At 43.6% G+C, this 17,862-nt stretch overlaps 1 protein-coding gene across 6 annotated transcripts in view; it reads left to right on the top strand.

Moving 5' to 3' along the window:
* The first annotated feature begins 7,733 nt into the window (after window positions 1-7,733).
* The window catches only part of JAKMIP2 (janus kinase and microtubule interacting protein 2), a 71,690-nt gene continuing 61,561 nt past the window's right edge, over window positions 7,734-17,862 (top strand). For 3 of the 6 annotated variants that reach the window (XM_075103055.1, XM_075103057.1, XM_075103056.1), the window contains exon 1: window positions 7,734-7,899. The gene's annotated coding sequence lies outside the window, so the exon portion shown is untranslated. The remainder of the gene's footprint in view (window positions 7,900-17,862) is intronic. The other 3 variants (XM_075103053.1, XM_075103052.1, XM_075103054.1) reach the window with 2 other exon arrangements.

The raw sequence follows: 17,862 nt of genomic DNA, 5'->3' as shown, positions 1-17,862 counted from the left end.
ATTTCATTTGTTTTGAGCAATGAGTTGTGAAGAACAACCAATGGTTTGGGATATCAGTTTGACCTATGACCTCAGATGACTTCAGCCAAACATCTCGGTGCTATTGAGTTACAACTTGTAAGCTTGATACGACCTTGAAGGTTTTTTAAAAAGTACTTGCGGTTTGTATACATTTTGGGTTATGAATTATGAATACCCAACTATGAACATATTCATATGTTAAGAATAATCTGCAGTTACAAATAATCTGCAGATATTAGTTCTAAACAAGCTCCAGTTTCCTCAGGGCTATCCACTCGTGGGATCTCCCATTGAGTTTTGTAATTGTCTGAAGATTTCCTTAAGAGGAAACAGTCCAATTTTCAGCTCAATGTTTTTTAATGAAGATTACCCAAACTATGGTGCTTATAAAGGTCCTGCGTTAAATCCAGTATCCAGATGTCATTGTGAGAGGCTGTCTGTAAGGATTACCTGTGTTCACCAGATCTGAACAGTGGAATGGCTTTGATCTGATACGATGCACCTTGCCGGCGGAGTTTCAAAGAGGCTATTATCAGGACAATCAGTTAAACTTGGCTTCCCCTGATGTGGAGGATACTTCTTCCAGATACGCCTACTTTCAATAGTCCTCTACAAAAGATGCAGTAGGGTTGAGCCATTATCTCTAAGGTGGGTTGTGAGAACTGCGAGTTCATAGTTTTGTCTCTCCCACCGCTAGCTTAGATAATGGCCCTTAATGCCAAGTTCAGAAACATGTGTTTGATGAAAGTGTGGTGATGGACATGTCTCTAGCTTATGCCAGCTCTGGAAGTGTGATGATCTCTGTTGGTAATGACATCCATTGCACAAGATGGGAGTGATTTGTTAAGAAGAAAACTACGTGTTAAGTAGAGGTTACCTGTGGTCTTAAAACTGAAGATGTAATGGGGCTTCCTCTCTTTTTGTTTTTTTAATACGGCCTATTAGTATATTTAAAATTACAAGCCAGTCTACTAGCTTTCTAGCATCTTATAATATATAACGTGTCACATTTTGTTACGACCATCAGTGACCTACAAAAATCAGTAGTTAGTAATGACAACTGATGATTGATTCTTATGCCACATAAGGTAAATTAAACAATTTATGCAGCAAAACAAATCTAGTTCTGTCTTTCCCTTCTGGTAAAACAAACTTTAGGATAAATAATCATTACACTTATGAGAATATTCTAATACCTGAGGCATTGAAGAAAAACTTTCAAACTCTTCCTGTTTTCTAGGAGCAATCGGTCTTATAGAGAACTATTAACACTGGCTTCTTAATACTTTGAGAAAAAAAGCTTTAAAATGTTCTATTTTGTTACTCCATTGACAGGTCTCTAAAGGAGATGCTGTTTTTTACATCAGTCACACTTGCCAACTAAAATCGTGCACTATAGGGTTAAATTTTGGAAACAAGTTGATTTCTAGACAGATTGGTGTCCTCCAGTGCTGACTTACACAGCCTTCCTTCTATCCTGGTTCAGTCATAGTACTCCACTGTCCATTATTAATTTTTCCTAGAGTCTTTCTGTACTAAACACACTCGCTTGAAAGCACATTAATGAAATCACCAGTACTACTAATAGGTCTAGCTACTCTCTTCAAGCTGTCCTCCTTTGGAGGATCACCCTGTAAAACAAACCAAAAAGACCCATTTGGTTGTTACATTTTTGGAACGCTTTTCCAAAGCTTTAACTGCTATTAGCGGAATTACTTATTCTAAGATTGTTTCAGTCTTTCTTTTAGTATTTCTACCTGATACACTGCAGGATTTGCTGTTTCCAGAATTACAACTGGCCCTTGCCATTTCCTGGGCTATCTACATGGGGTTTCACTGATACCTTGATATGTTACGTGATTTTCTGCATTCCATTCTTTGCAGTTCAGAGTTTTCCAAGTCTCCTACTGTTTTGTATTTGTGGTCTAGCTGTGTCTGACATTTATTTTATTACCATATGTAGCCAGTAATCAGGTAATTTTTTTTGCTACCATTCAGCTGTCAGTCCACCACTGCTGAAGTGCTCTTGTTTCTCAGCCAGTGATTATTATCATGTGAGGAGACAACATACAATGAAGGAACAGAACAGAGAATGGCCTTGGGATACGCAGGAGTTGAGGCAAGATCTTTCAGCAGTCAGAACTTTACGTTGTTACGTTGACAACTCCCCTATTCTATTCTGCTTGAGTACCATAGTAACCAAAGCTTGACTGTTACTTAGGCACTTTTTCCTACATTTTGATATTCTTGGTTGTAAGCCAGTGCCCCTTTTTTGCTACTTCTGGGTACTTACTGTCTTTCTGATTGTAGACATGGATCTGTTCCAGTGACATGAACGGGAACTCGTCCATATTCTGGTTTGTCTTTTCGTAGCATTCCAGTTTGGAATCTGCCTGTCTGTACCCTCCAAATGTTGCTTCAGCAGTGTTTAGATACCTGCAACAGATGTGTATTGCTGCAATCATCTGTTTCTCTCCTGTACATCCGGTCTGTTGCCAAATACCACCATTTGCTGAATCCAGAGTTAAACTATTTCTTCTTGAGAAAGTAATCTCTAAAATGCCTTTCTCTTGTTCAGAATTCTGTGCTAACTGAACACAGCAAATCTCAGGAGTTACCAATTGCACGGTCAGAGTAAAAAGCTGTTCTAAAATCTCCATTTCTTCTTTATGTCGTGTGTGATACAAGCTGCATTTGTTTGGTGATTCTGGAGACCGTCTCCAGGGCTCAGGGCTTTTGCAGTACCCTAATTGAGGCTGTTGTGTCAATAACCATTTTGGGGCAATGTGAATTCCCATTCTCCCCAACTAAAGCTCTTAATTGTTGATCGCCCCTGTAAATCAGAAACCAGCTTAACCAATAGCCCATGAGGGTTTTAGAGTTGGGCACGCCTGTTGTGCAGAACCAAACATACATCTGTCTGAAACAGCCTCTGGCTCCTCTTACATTTGACTGCTGCTGTTTCGTAGTTGTTCTCAAAGGGCATTAGTGGGTGCTTAATTTCAGCATTTTTCATGCTTTCTACTCTTCAGTTTATTTCAAATTAGAGCCCCGTTCTTATATTATTGCTTGCCTGATCTATTGTGATTTCATCCAAGAAACCTCTTGCCATCTCCTTTATCGTGAGATAGTTATCCTATTTATTCCCGGCAGTACCATCACAGGACTTGGTCCTCTGCATTTGCATTGTATGCATATAGCAAAGGGATCCCATTTTCCTAATTCTGGGCACCTCTAGAAATTACTGTGTCTTGAATTATGTTCCTTATCATCTACTGAATGAGCATTTCAACAGGAGATGGGTTGAAGCAGCAAAATGGGATCTTGATGTATTTTAAAAGCACCCCCATAATAATTCCATGCAAGCCTGAGGCTCTGAATGAGACCATTTGCACAACTGTTGTCACCCTTTGCTCCTGGCTTGCCTTCCCTCGCACAGCAGCAAGAGCTTGCTGCTCCATGACACCCTCTGGTCACCTATCTGGGTAATTCAGTCACTATAGAGACCATGCAGTTTTGCTCCTCTTCCTAGAGGCTGCAAGTGCTCTTACTTGCAGGTAGAGATGGTAAAAAGCTAGCTGGAAGAAGCAGCCCAAATATACTTAGTAAGGACAAACTATCCAAAGACTCACTACCAAAATCAAGCTCTTTACTGGGACAAGGAGACTGTGACTTGTCAAAGAATTCTAACTGGTGGAAATAGGGGCAGATATTTATATGAGTGATAAACAGAAGAGGCCTCACAATGCTTGACCACCAATGACTTTTTCTTTAAGTCCCAGTTAAAAATCCTGGGAATGAGGGGACATATAATGCATAGGCAGTGCAGGCAGGGATGCACATCCTGAGGAGGTTATAGGCATACGGCCTGGGAGTGCAGGGAGGGGACCAGGAAAGCCAAGGCAGAGCTGAAGATGTAAAAAGCAATATGAGGGTTTCTTCAGGTACATAGGACACAAAAGGAAGATGAAAGAAACTGTACAAACCTGGTTACAACCGACATAGAGAAGGCTGAGGTACTCAACAACTTTTTTGCCTTGGCCTTCTCCAGCTAGTGCTCTGTCCACACCACCCAATTCACAAAATCCAAAGGCAGGGATGGGGATAATGAAGTACTGCCCACCATTAGAGAAGATCAGGTTTGAGACCACCTAAGGAACCTGAATGTGCACAAGTCCAAGGGACCTGATGAGGTGCATCCACGCGTCCTGAGGGAATGGGCAGATGAAGTTGCTAAGCCACTATCCATCATATTTGAGAGGTCAGTCCAGTGAAGTTCCCACTGACTGGAAGAAAAGAAGCACAACCCCCACTTTTAAAAAGGGAAAAGAGGCAGACCCGGGGAATTACAGGCTAGTCAGTCTCACCTCCGTGCCCGGCAAGATCATGGAGCAGAGCTTCCTGGAAATTATGCTAAGGCACATGGGAAATAAGGTGATCGGTGACAGCCCACATGGCTTCACTAAGGGCAAATCGTGCCTGATGAACTTGTTGGCCTTCTATGATGGTGTTACGGCATTGGAGGGTAAGGGAAGAGCGACTGACATCCTCTACCTGGGCTTGTGCAAAGCATTTGACACTGTCGCACACAGCGTCCTTGTCTCTAAAATCGACTTGATGGGTAGACTGCTTGGTGGTAAGGAATCGGCTGGATGGTTGCGCTCAAAGAGTTGGCGTCAGGGGCTTGGTGTCCAGGTGGAGACCAGTGATGGGTGGCGTGTCTCAGGGGTCCGTATTGGGGCCTGCGCTGTTTAACGTCTTTGTCGGTGATGCAGACAGTGGGATTGAGTGCCCCCTCAGCAAGTTTGTGGACGATGCGAAGCTGAGCAGTGTGGTTGGTACTCTAGAGAGAGGAGATGCCGTCCAGAGGGACCTCGATGGGCTTGAGAGTTGGGCCCGTGCAAACCTCATGAAGTTCAACAGGGCCAAGTTCAAGGTCCCACACCTGGGTTGGGGCAATCCCAAGCACAAACACAGGCTGGGCAGAGAATGATTGAGAGCAGCCCTGCGGATAAGGACTTGGAGGGGTGCTGGTGGATGAAAAACTGAATGTGAGCCAGCAATGTGCGCTTGCAGTGCAGAAAGCCATGTTGTATCCCAGGCTGCATCAAAAGAAGCGTGGCCAGCAGGTGGAGGGAGGTGATTCTCCCCCTCTGCTCCACTCTTCTGAGACCCCACCTGTAGTGCTGCGTTCAGCTCTGGGGCCCCAACATAAGAAGGACATAGATCTGCTCGAGCAGGTCCAGAGGAAGGCCATGATGATGCTCAGGGGGCTAGAGCTCTATGAAGGCAGGCTGAGAAAGCTGGGGCTGTTTAGCCGAAAGAAGAGAAGGCTCCAGGGAGACCTTACTGAGCGGCCTTCAAGTACTTAAAGGGGGTGTACAGGAAAAATGGGAGGGACTTTTTACAAGCGCATGTAGTGATAGGAGGAGGGGTAGTGGTTTTAATCTGAAAGGGGGTATATTTACATTAGATGTAAGGAGGAATTCTTTTTTGTGAGGGTGGTGAGACCCTGGATTGGGTTGCCCAGAGAAGCTGTGGATGCCCCAACCCTGGAAGTGTTCAAGGCCAGTCTGGATGGGGCTTTGGGCAGCCTGGTCTAGTGGAAGGTGTCCCTGCTTGTGGCAGGGGGGTTGGAACTAGGTAATCTTTAAGGTCCTTTCCAATCCAAACCATTCTAAGATACCACAGCCTTGCCTCCTAAGGAGCCTGCAGACAGAAGGAGAGGCCTACAAGCTTTTATGTTGACTCTCTGCCACAGGATCCTCTAGGACACTGAACTGACCCTGACAGAACCTGTTAGGCTAATTTACAGTCTCTTTGTGCCTGCAGTCCCAGAGAAGTCAGGCCATGCTATATGCCTTTAGTATTTTTAACATTTGCTTTTTCCTTTTTCAATATTCCTCAGACTTTCCATTTATGCTGTACAGCCATGTCCTTGTCTTTCAGAAGGCCATTTCCAGAGCTGTGCAATCAGTAACCACAACATGCAACGAAAACATTTAGGCTAGACATACACAGACAGCAGCTTTTAAAAAACAGAACTTTGCTTTATTTTGGGCATTGAAGCTTTTTTCCAGTCATTGAGTGTGTTAACTGCCCAAGGGATATTTCTTATGAAAACACTGTAATTCTATAAAGCCCATTTACAGTGTCTTCCACTTCAGGCTCTTAGAGCTTGTCATATAAATGACAAGTGCTTTTCCTTCTGAAGTGAATTCAGGTGCGTAAGGAAAGAGCTCACAAGGGGTTGAACAGAGGAACCTATTGGACTCCTTGGTGTTAGGCTGTACAATATGCATCTAATGCTCAAGTGGATCCGTTAGTATTATGTTACAGATCCTGCTGAACAAAATGGAAAAAAAAAAGAATTCACTGGATCTCCTACACCACTCAGAGAAAAACTAAATGCCTCCACTTCACAGGTGAGGAAGCTGAAGCCGAGACAAACTGGTCAGCCATGAGTCAGGCATACGGTGAGAGACTCCTTACTCAGATACCTCTGCTTCTAATGCCGGGTTTCCTTCTCCTTTTCTGAAAGGTTTCATGGTAACCCTTTGAAACACTGGCACTTAAAGTAAGGCCTAACAACTAGATACTAAGGGAGATTCTGATGGAATTTGGTGTTCAGGGTGGAAGACTCCAAATCCAGCCTTTGTCACTAGTTTTGTTCTGATTTTGCTACTGACCAGGGAACCACATTATAGAATGGAGATAATCCGCAAATCCAGTACTCCAGTAAACTATCTTTTAGTCTCTATAAATGTTTTTTTCCCTGTGTGTTGCTGTGGTTAGAAGAAACCCCAGACCACAACATTTGTCTTCACTTTGTCCACAAAAAGAAGAGTATTTTTGCAGTAAAACTAACACCTTACCTGACCAGGTCTAATGGTGATATTTACCTTCTCTGTAAAGTGCCAAAAGGGTAATGATTGGAATTCTTGATGTGTTTATTATTGTCAGCCTGCCGACTTCTTCCAAGGATATCGCTGTCACGCTTCAGAAGGAAGGAGATGAGGAAGCTTCTGAAGAACCTGAAGGGCAGAGGCTTCCGTGGTCGTCATTTGCATGACTGCCTCACTAACCTTTGAGCTATGCAGAAGTGTGGCTGCTTATGCAGTTTATTCAGATACATGAACAGCTCCGATTAACTCAGTCTGGGCTGGGCTTGTTCCCTAGCACGTTACGGGACACTTTTCCATTGAGGGTTGTGGCCTTGTGGCATGCCAGACTAACACCTGTCTTGGTGGCTCGTTCCTTCGGGAAGGTGTTTTCTGAGCCTGAGGTACAATTTCAGGTGCGGGGACGTCAGGCCTCTCTCGCCCCTGGCCCACACACGTTTTCTAAGGGAGAGCTCCCAGGTGGCCCCGTGGGGTGCGGGCGCTTCGCGTCGCCCAAGCTCGGCTCTGAGGGCTGAGGCCCGTCGCCCTCGGCGAGCGTCCGCCCCGAGCGGGTCTCCCACCGCCCCGCCGGGGCCGGGCGCGCACGGCGCCCTGACAGACCCCCGGACCCCGCTGGCGGCGGGGTCATCTCCCGGCGGTGGCCGCGGGGCGGCTCGGAGGGCCGCGGGAGCCCCATCCGCGGGCGCTGCCGCCGCCTCCCCCCGGCCAGGCTCCCCTCGCCGCCGCGGCGTTGCCATGGCGGCCGATCGCGCGGCGCTGCGGCGGCGGGGCGGGGCGGGGCCTGCCGCAGACCCCGGCCCGGCAGCGCAGGCCTCCGCCGCGGGGAGGCGGCGGGGCGGGCGCCCGCCCTCAGCGTCGGCGCGCAGGAGGCCGGCGGGGCCGGTGCTGGGCGCTGGAGCCGCCGCGGCGGCGGCGGGAAGATGGATGTGCCGTGCTCGTCCCTCGCCGCTTGGCATCCTCCCCTGGCCGCGGCACGGTGAGCGGCGGCGCCCGGGAGGGTGGCCCAGTCCCCGCGGCGGGGGAACAATGACTTCGGCCGGCGGAGGGGGGCCGGGGCGGCGGCGAGGCGGGCGAGAGGGAGCGATGGAGGGGAGGCGCTGGAGGTGCTGATGGAGGCGAGTGGAGGCAGCGGTGCGGCGGGAGGCAGCCCGCGGCGCCGTGCCGGGAGCCACCTTAGCCTCTCCCGGTGCCGCACTATTGTGCGCCCGGTTGGTCATTGTCTCGCCTGCCCCGAGCCGCGCGCGCTGTGCTGGCGGCGATTGCCTGTCACAAAGGCCGGGGTTTCTGCGGGGCTGACGGCGCCGTGCGGAGGCTGCAGCCGGCGGAGCCTGGGCTGGGCCTCGGTGAGATGGCATCTGGGGCGGGCAGGCAGCGCGGCTCGGCGCAGGGCAGCCGTCACGGCGCTGCCCTCGCTATTTCTGCTCGCGGTGCGTGGCACACGCAGCACCGCACAAGGTTTCTTGCCGAGCGTGTCTTTTTAGAAACGCACCTGTATGTGTCCTGGGGTGCCAGGGTTGGGGGAGCTGTGGATGTGCGTGTGAAGACATGCTTTCTCGCAAACGCAGACACCGCAAGATGCATCTCTTTGTACGTGCAACGTATGCCTTTTTCCCCACGGCCATTAACTGATGGAACACGCCACTTGGGTTGATGTGCACTTAAATTACTGGATTGCCGTCCCTCAACTTTCATGATGGCTGCTTAGGACAGATCTAGATCGTGCGTTTGGTCTATCTTATGGCACTTAATGCTGATTTGTAGTCTGTTTCTATTTTTGCTGTGAATTCAAATACATAAAAGATGCTGACTATACCTTATAGGCTGGGAACGTTGAGAAGTATACATTTTTGAAGTTTAATTTGAATTCTTGTAAGGAAAAAAGAACGAGATGTGTTTTAAAACAATTGCATTCTGATATTGTCCTGCATCGCTGTAAGGTGATATGTTGGAGCCCCATTCTCAGTGTCTCTTATTTGCTGGGTCAAACTCCGCACTGGTGCACATATTGTGTCTGGCCTAGCGGTCTGGGTGGCCCATCAGGAGAATGTTTTGTCCCTTTTCAGGCAATAATGTGAGGGTTATTGCTTCTGCTCTGACTCAGGTTTTGTTTCTATTGATCTGGCCTGCTGCTTTACATACGAATTTTGAATCCAGGCCTGCTGTGCTGTAAATGCTAGCTTTGCTGGCACTTCACCAGGTTCAGATTGGCGCTTGAGTGAGGTAAATATCTGGTGATACTGAGCGGTTCTCTGGGAACGATTATGGTATCGGTGAAGCCTGGGAGCGGTTAGCTGGTAATTGTTGACAGGGTGTGAGGCACAAGTACGCTGTAAGTAGTTCTGTAGCAATCACAAGACACCACGGGCACCTCAATACAAGATGGACATCAGCCTATTAGAGTGTGGCCAAGATGGTGAAGGGTCTCGAGGACAAGACTTAGGAGGAGTGGCTGAGGTCACTGGGGTTGTTCACTTGGAGAAGAGAAGGCTGAGGCATGACCTTATTGCAGTCTACAACTTCCTTGAGGGGGGCAGTGGATGGGGAGGTGCTGATCTCTCTCTGGTGACCAGTGGTAGGACACAAGGAGGTGGAATGAAGCTGCACCAGGGGAAGTTTGAAGACTGGACATTAGGAAAAGGCTCCTCTCTGAGAGGGTGGTTAGTCCCTGGAACAGGCTACCCAGGGAAGCGGTCATGGCACCACGCTGTTGGAGTTCAAGAAGCGTCTGGACAACACTCTTAGTCATGTGGTTTAGTGTTAGGTAGTCCTGCAAGGAGCAGGGAGTTGGACTTGATGATCCCTATGGGTCCCTTCCAACTCAAGAATATTCTGTGATTCTCATCAAGTTAATAGGGTTGCAGCCAGTTCCACCCTTGCTTCCACAGTGAGCAAAATTCCAAGGAGGAGCCTCAGGGAGGAGAGGCTGGAAAGTTTCGGTTGGGATTTCCATAGGAGTTGCCTGGTGGAGTCATTACCAGCAGCTGTTTATGCCCCTTTGGCCTCATCCCTTTCTCAGAACTATGGCAGTGTGGTGGGCTGCTGAGGTTCTCTGGTTGGCAGCAGAGCTCCTAGCTGAAAGGACCAGGCTGCCAGTGACAGATGTTACAGATGCTTTCTGACTTGCTGATCTTGGACTGCCTGGTCTGTTAGTGCCTAAGGTAGAGAAACATGGCCCTCACTTTGGAGATGAATTTGAGCCAGTCTTTTCCACAGTGTCTACCTCAAGCCTAACTCTCTGATATTGCAGATGCTAATGCATTGCCTCAGCCTCCCTTCTGATAACCTTGTCCCTGTCACCTTCTAGGGGCTTCTGATAATCCTTCTGCTTCCAGAGGCCATTCCCAGCTAAATAATCTTCTGAATAGAAACTTTTTTATCCTACTTATTAGGAATTGAACGTAAGGTACAGCTAAAACATGTTTGTCTGTTAAGGAGGTGATTGGCTATTGTAATTTGTAAATGTGTGCTGGGTTCTGCTAGGCCTTTTTATTATTAAGACCTTAATGCAGCTGGAAGGATGCTGCATAATTTCTCTGTCATTACAAAGCATAAGTGACCTCAAGGTATTCAAGTCAGGAAAATGCTGTGAAATGTAACTGGTAAAATGATGCCCAGAATAATTTAAAATTTTGATTCCTATTAATCCATTTGATAGACAGTTAATATTGTGATTTAAAAAGTGTAAAAAAACCCAAAAAGTCCTCCAACAGTAAAGAAAGGTATGGTTTCTACTGTCATAAGGCTGGTATAACTCAGGTGTAACTTGAACAGTTGAAATCCAAGTAGTTTGTTAATGATAACTTTTTTTTTCTTTTTTAACCAAACTGTGGGAGACTGAAGATGCTTACAACTTGGCTTGCACTACTGAGTCATAGTCATTTGTCACCATGGCCAATATTTGTGCTTTCTATTTGCTTTGTGAGTTGTGAGGCAGCAAAATAGTCTTTACCAGATACCTGAATTTTGGGTCACTTTCTAGTCAGTCATTTTTTGTACCTTCTGGGTTCTGTCAGATTTCTCTTTAATCTTTGTGCATGGCAATGTAATATTTCATAGAATCATTAAGGTTGGAAAAGACCTCTAGGATCATTAAGTCCAACTGTCAACCCAACACTACCATATATCCTAAACCATGCCCTGAAAATTTGGGTTGCAAGACTGCAAAACATATGTTTTTGTTTAAAAAAAAAAATAATTATTTTACTTGAATTTACAATGGCACGTTAGCATTATGTGTTTCTAAATCAATAGCTTGCTCAAATTCCCAGCACGTAACCTCTTCAAAGTTCCTCTATAAATCTATATCACTTGAAGATCTGGTCTTTACCAGATTACAATAAATTTATCTTCACATCCTTAGAGATGGATTCTCTGCTGCCTTCTCTTTAGTAACCATCTGCATCTGTGCAATTCTCTGTGTCATCAGTGCTCAAGATCCAGAATCCATGAGGGTAGAAAAATGTAATTTTTATAGTACTTCTAGTTTCTGTATCTTTAAGGTCTGTTTGAATTCCTCCTTTAAAATATGAGGACTAGAAATCTTTGCTCCAGGAGGTGGGGCTCTAAATAGAAAATTCAACAGCATCATGAAAAAGCTCTACAGTCTAGCCACGCTGAACCCTTTCAAGTTAAATGAGCGTAAATACAGCTTCTCTGTAAATGACAGAAAAACAATGTGGATCACAGTCTGCAGTTTGGATTCTAAAACATCCAGTGAACTTTAAAGGGAAAATAATGACGTGCAAGCACTTTCAGGAATTCAGGCTTTCAATGCATCTCACTAAAATTCATGGTGCTGTATGATTTGCTTGCCATGCATTTGGATCACTGGTGGGTAGCTGGGAAACTCTCGCACATCCTGGAAACTTTAGGACCTGTCTGTTATCTGGAAGATCTCATTTGGACATCACAGCCAGATCCCTATGTTAAATAGTCAGAACCAACTATTGTCACAGAAGAAGCAAAGTGAATTCATATATGTGGCCATGCAGACAGCATAGTTAAAGAAGAAAGAGTCAAACATTTTAGTACACAGCTGTATAATGAAATCCTCTTAGTTAACAGTTTAACAAACACCAACAAATAAGGAATACAAATGAAGTCTGGATAGACCACAGATCCATTTCTAACTTTGGATGAAATATAACTCTGTGATGAATAATAAAGCAAACTGATGTACCTGAGAAAATCAGCTGAGTGGTATGGTATGCCGGGTCTTTTATGTTAAAAATGATAGTGCAAAATGTAACATTATCTCAGATTATTTTATCAAAAATAACAAAATTAATGAATTAAGCTGATGCTAAAACGCACATTGCCTCCCATTTTCACTTGATGCATTCCTCCCCTCTACACCTAGGAGGTAATATCTCACAGTTACTGTTTAACACCTGTCAAGCTATTTGTTGAATTTTGTTGAAATTGTTTATTATAATATTATTTTAAGTGTTTAGGGGAAAGCCTTGTTAAACCTTGCATAGCATGGACTGTATACAAAGGTCTAAGTGACATGGAAATTAAAACTGGAAAGAAGACACAGTTGTTGAAAATTACACTGAGGTACCAGGTGGTTTAGGGTAACCAATAATGAGCAAGCAAAAAAAGTTGGGAGAAATGGTGGAGTTAGGGCTTCTGGATTTTTTTTTTCCTGAATGTGTGCTGGTTTGCTAAAACTTACTCAGTTGTTTATCTTTAAAATGGATACAGAAATATTTTTCATTATTCATTTCTATGGTGTATGTAAAATCCTTGGAACTCTTAATGTTACAGGCGATAGACATTAACTAGAATCAATACTGTACTGCTTTGGATGTATTTGGGGTGGGCTTGGTGTACAAATATTTTAATGATGAATTTTAGAAACCCTTAAAATTGTATTAATACATAATATACACTTATATTTTTATGAACATGAATGTTATTTTTGTTCCTGAAGTTCTGTTATTTGTAGATAAGTCATTGGGGTTTTTTACACTGGATTTATTTGTACTTAATATTTAAGGTTCTGCAAGCTGCTATATTCGGTCTCTGTGCGTTGGTGAGGAACAAAACAAGATGCAGTCGTTTTTGAAGAATCAGCTAGGAGAATCTGCTTTAATATACTACAACCCTTAGTAATATCTCCTTTGCATCTCCCTTCTCTGATTTAATCAGTTACAATCAGTCTTAACGAACAAAGAGTGTATGGGGACTGTTGCACTTGAAGAACATTGAGTAATTTACAGGTAAAAGAACAATTGTGTTGGTTACTATTCGGTAGCTTATAACTAAGCAAAAGGTTGCATTAATTAATTTGGAAATGCTTATAAGAATGAACCTGTAAGTTTAAGGGTGCGTCTAATAAGTGTTTCAGAGGCACAGCTGATGCTAATAAACATCCCTGCATCTCTGGTGTGTTACTGACCTAGTGGTATTCAGCCCATGTTTGCAAGGTTCTGTGTCAGCAGATCCCTTTTGAATTGCGTCACATATTTTTGTAGGTCACAGCATGATCTACATGTTGCTGTTTTCCTGGAATAGGTGGTCAGTGTCAGTGATCTGTGTGGTAGCCTGTGTTAGGTCAACTCAGTGAAGATGTAAGCATTGTCCTTGGAAATTGATTTGAAATTATATGCAGTAGCTCAATGCCTATTAAATCTATCTGAAATTACCATATTTTTCTGGTTTCAGATACAGCCTTAATGGATATCTGTGTGTTCAATACAGTATCCTGAATGTCTTATAACTGAAACCTTTCAATTTTTTTGTACTTTGCTACATCATGTATGTAGCTGGGTTTAATGGGTGGCGTTTTGTGCTTACACCTTTGTCAGCTGAGAATCCAACCCATCACCTGCTTACATGGGAGGAGAATGCAGCTCTCCTGATCAATAATAGCTGATGCTTCAATTTTTAAAGCAGCACAGTTCAGCTAAAAATCATCCTGTAAATTTTGGAGGTAGTTTTTAAATAGTAAACTGTAAAGATAAATTCTACAGTTAACATGAGTTTAATTTTGTCCTGGTTGTTTATTTGTTGAGTCCTGTTCTTCCCATTAGGAATAAAGCTACTTAATTCAGCGTTGATGGTGTTACGTTGTATGTTTTAATTTGATTTGTTTTGTGGAGAGAGCAGGGAATGACAGTTACTTGTGCCTCAGCTGATCAGTGCCATTAATGGAAAAGATTTGTAATGTTCCCTTGTGAAAGTCCTGTTTTGGGCCATTGTTAAAAAGCTCACAGGCTCTAGGGTTGTTGAAGGAACCTGTCTTTCAACATATGACAGAAGGGTAAGAATCACAACAATTCTGAAATGAAGACGACCAACTGTGGTCACAGGGTATTCATAAGTGAACAATTCTGTTTCTAGTGAATGTTGCTTGTAATGTTTTTATTTTGAAAGGTGTTTTGACTCTGAAAGATGGATAGAAATGGCTAATAGGATGTTCACATATGTGTTTACATTTTTGCTGAAAAGCTGATGTGAAGAGACAAACTGTAATTCATGTTGGCTTAGTTTTTGCCGAGCTTCCCTGGTAGTGGGAATGTTCAGATTCTTTCTCCCAGAAAATGGAAGGAAGGGGCAAGAGGGGTATAGGACATGGGAAATTAGAGCAGTGTGTACATGAGGTTCTGCAAGGCTTTGCTACTGATACAGTGGGAGAAGAAAATAGATGTTTTGAAGTTATATTGAAATGCAAGCTGATAAGAAACTGCACAAAGGTACTAATCTGGTTGGAAGTAAGGTGTCCAGAAAAGAAAACAACTCATTATATAGACCTACATTGTTAAAAGTGAATGCGGGAGGCCAAAATTCAGATTTTTCCTTGCTCATTCTGACATCAATATCTACCTCTATTGGCTGTAGCAAGAGCAGAGCTAAAAATGGCAAAAAATTCCACAAGTTAACCCTCTTACTTTAAATAGAAAAATTACTTAAATATCTGACAATCTTTAGTAGTGAACATAAAATATCATCCTCTGATGCCTGTAAGCCAATAGATAATCACTGTTATGGCCTTAGAAAGAAAGGAGAGGAAGGGTTTCCAGGAGAAAGGTACGGGCCATGAACTTTCCATTACCAATTGTTGTTTTCTTGTTTATATGCATTTCAGTTAAATAGAAGATGGTTTTGCTGGCTTGTTAAAATCAAAATCAAAGAAAGGAGAGCCTGATATTATAAACTCTGGGAACTACAATGTTTCTCTTTCAGGCTGTATATGTTGTCTCTGGCAGTGGTTTAGTGTGACCCTACCTGCATAAAAAACATTTACAAAAACATCTTTTTAGTAGACTAAGAATGGGCCTTGAATAATGCTCAAAGTATAGAACCACTGAAATGTTTTCTTAGACCCCCATCTTGCAGTAAGCTGGGCAGGTTAATGAAGTTCATCCTTTTCCTGACAATCCTGCCATTCCTAAATAGTGCGTCTAGTCTAATCTGTGTCTGTGTACATCTCATTCTGAGAAATATCGATTCCGGAAAATTTCTGTTCCCTTTCAGGATAGGGCAGGATTTCATATTTTCACTGGTAGCGGTGTTCTCAGTGTGCATTATGTTATGGCAACTTCTAGGGAAATGATTGTATGAAAAGACACAGATGGTGTTTTAGCCACAGAATACTAGAATATTGGTTTAACAAATCTCCTCAGCTTTGCTGCAGATAACAATAATGCTTCTGTCCCCTTTTGACTGTTTCCATGGAGCTGCCAGCAACTTGGATAGGGTTTTTTGGTTCATGTTTTAGAGTAAGGGCCAATGTTAATCGTAGCATGAGCGGCCTAGCAGCACCAGATTCATCCTGTATTCCTGTGCAAAGCCCCAAATCCAAGGGATATTGTGAGCTCAGTTCTGAAGGTATTTTAATATTCCTGAAAATTACTGTGGTATTGATTAAATACTAGGATTTTTGTAAAGTCAAAAGCAGGGGGTGGTTGGGACTTGTTCTGAAGAGCTGTTTATCACCATTTGGTGGAATAAAACACATGTAAACTACTAGCATGTGAAATGTGCCATGTTCTGACTATAAAAAGAAATACAGAACAGCCTTGTATAAACACTGCAAATATTTGCAGTAAGTCTGAGCTGAGCTTTTGGGTTGATCTTGGGATGCCAAATTATGATTTTGTGTTAATATAAATCATACTTTTAATAGGTTTCATTAATCATGTATTCTGTTATGTCACATAACACACAGCATGGAATGCATAATTAGGGCTTGAATTTTATTCTGAAACAGTGCAAAGGATGGGCAAAACCTGGTAAATAAAAGCCAAAGCGAAGGCTTAATTTTGGATTTATTCAAATCCCACTAGTAAAATGAGACAGGCTTTGGAGAGATAATCTCTCTTTGGAGATATATGGCCAATGTTCCCCTTGCAGCTAACAGAATTGTTGCAGTGATGGGAATTGGCTTATGCAGAAATGTTATTTCCTAAAAATATTGCTTGAGACCAGATCAATGGATTCATGCTTGTTCAATCTAGTTACTGGGATGAAACTTCCAGCAGGTGAGCACTGGAACTACGCCTCTAGTTCCAAGGGAATTTTGTCATTTTGTGGGAGTAGAAAATTTCTTTCTCAAAACTGTTGCAGGTTGTTGTAAGAGATAGTGAAGTAAACAAAGGCCGCGAGGATTTCCTGAGGATGAAAAACCTTCACAGTGGTATTTACATTAGTTTTCTTAATTTGCATTAAGGACGTGCAAACCCAGGGAAGAACTACTAAAGGCCACAGGGTTTTGTTTGACTAAAGCTTCCAGAAGAAGCTGTCTTTTGTCTGACATAGGGGCAGATACCCATTTATATCCCTGAACCACCGTCAGAATTCTCTAAATGATGCAAAGGCATAATTGCTTGTTTTGGGTTTTTGACTTGCCATGTTCTGAAGTTCTGGTTGTAGAGTCAGCATTGGGATCTAGAGCCAGGGTGCTTGGATCAGCAGTCTTGATTTGGGGAGAAAAAACCCTGGTGTTAGGTTTACCTAACCTGAATCCCAGAAGCCTTGACTGGTGGAGAGTTGGGTCAGTGGCGTTTTGAATCAGCATGTTAATCATCTTGGCAAGAGTTGAAATGCTAAAATGAGCTAAAACAAGTTTAGAGTTTCTCCTTGTTCACATAGCTAAATCCAGTTCACTGTGGAATGAATGTCACTCTCTCCCTGAGCAGAGCCAAGTGTCTGATAGCAGGGCTTTGGGAGTAGTGCATACATGACTTGTGGTCCCTATCTGCTCTTCCCCGCAGAAAGCAGAAAATTATAGTGTAACTGAAATTGAGGTATGGCCCTGAGAGTGAGCTCAGATGGGGTGAGACCTTTTCTGTGGGCAAGAAAAGTAAAAGCCCCTTTCTTTTAATTACAATTTCAGATGTAAGCAACTTGTTCAGTGGTGATAAAATTACTTGACCATGTGACAAGTTCCTCTTTAGTAGATCATAGATGATTACAAAAATGAGACAGTTCAAGAATTCCTGATGGTCCCTCCCTAATATTTTAGGTGCTGCGTTATCCCCAGTAACATCCTCGTGGGAATTTGTGGATTTTGGAGGGTTTAGTCAGAGAATGGAAAATGGATTCATCTGCTGTGTTACAGGTGATCAGTTGATCCCTTGAAATGGACAGAAGATATGAGCAAGTGCTTGTACCAACATTCTTTCTGAAGTATTTTTTCCTTTGTGGTAGGCACCTCTGAAAAAGGTGAATATCACTTTGAAATACTGGGGGTAAGCAAGCATACTCGGTCACAGGTGCCCTGTTTCTCATTGTTGATAGAACAGGTTGATACTAACATTTCACTGAGCTATTAACTGTTAAATATTGTTGAGTAGCGATTGTCAGTTGTGCTGAACTGCGCGGTGTTTGCTCATGTTGCAGCAGGCTGGCGGACTTGGCGAGGCAAGCTTTAAACTGAAGGACTCAGCGGGGCAGGGTGCAAGGTAGCAATGCTAATGCCATCACATCCAGC

This window comes from Phalacrocorax aristotelis, chromosome 8 (genome assembly GCF_949628215.1).
Source record: "Phalacrocorax aristotelis chromosome 8, bGulAri2.1, whole genome shotgun sequence".
In the NCBI taxonomy this organism is placed as follows: Eukaryota; Metazoa; Chordata; class Aves; order Suliformes; family Phalacrocoracidae; genus Phalacrocorax; species Phalacrocorax aristotelis.
Note: the sequence above shows the minus strand (reverse complement) of the source record. Positions and strands in the feature narration are given on the sequence as shown.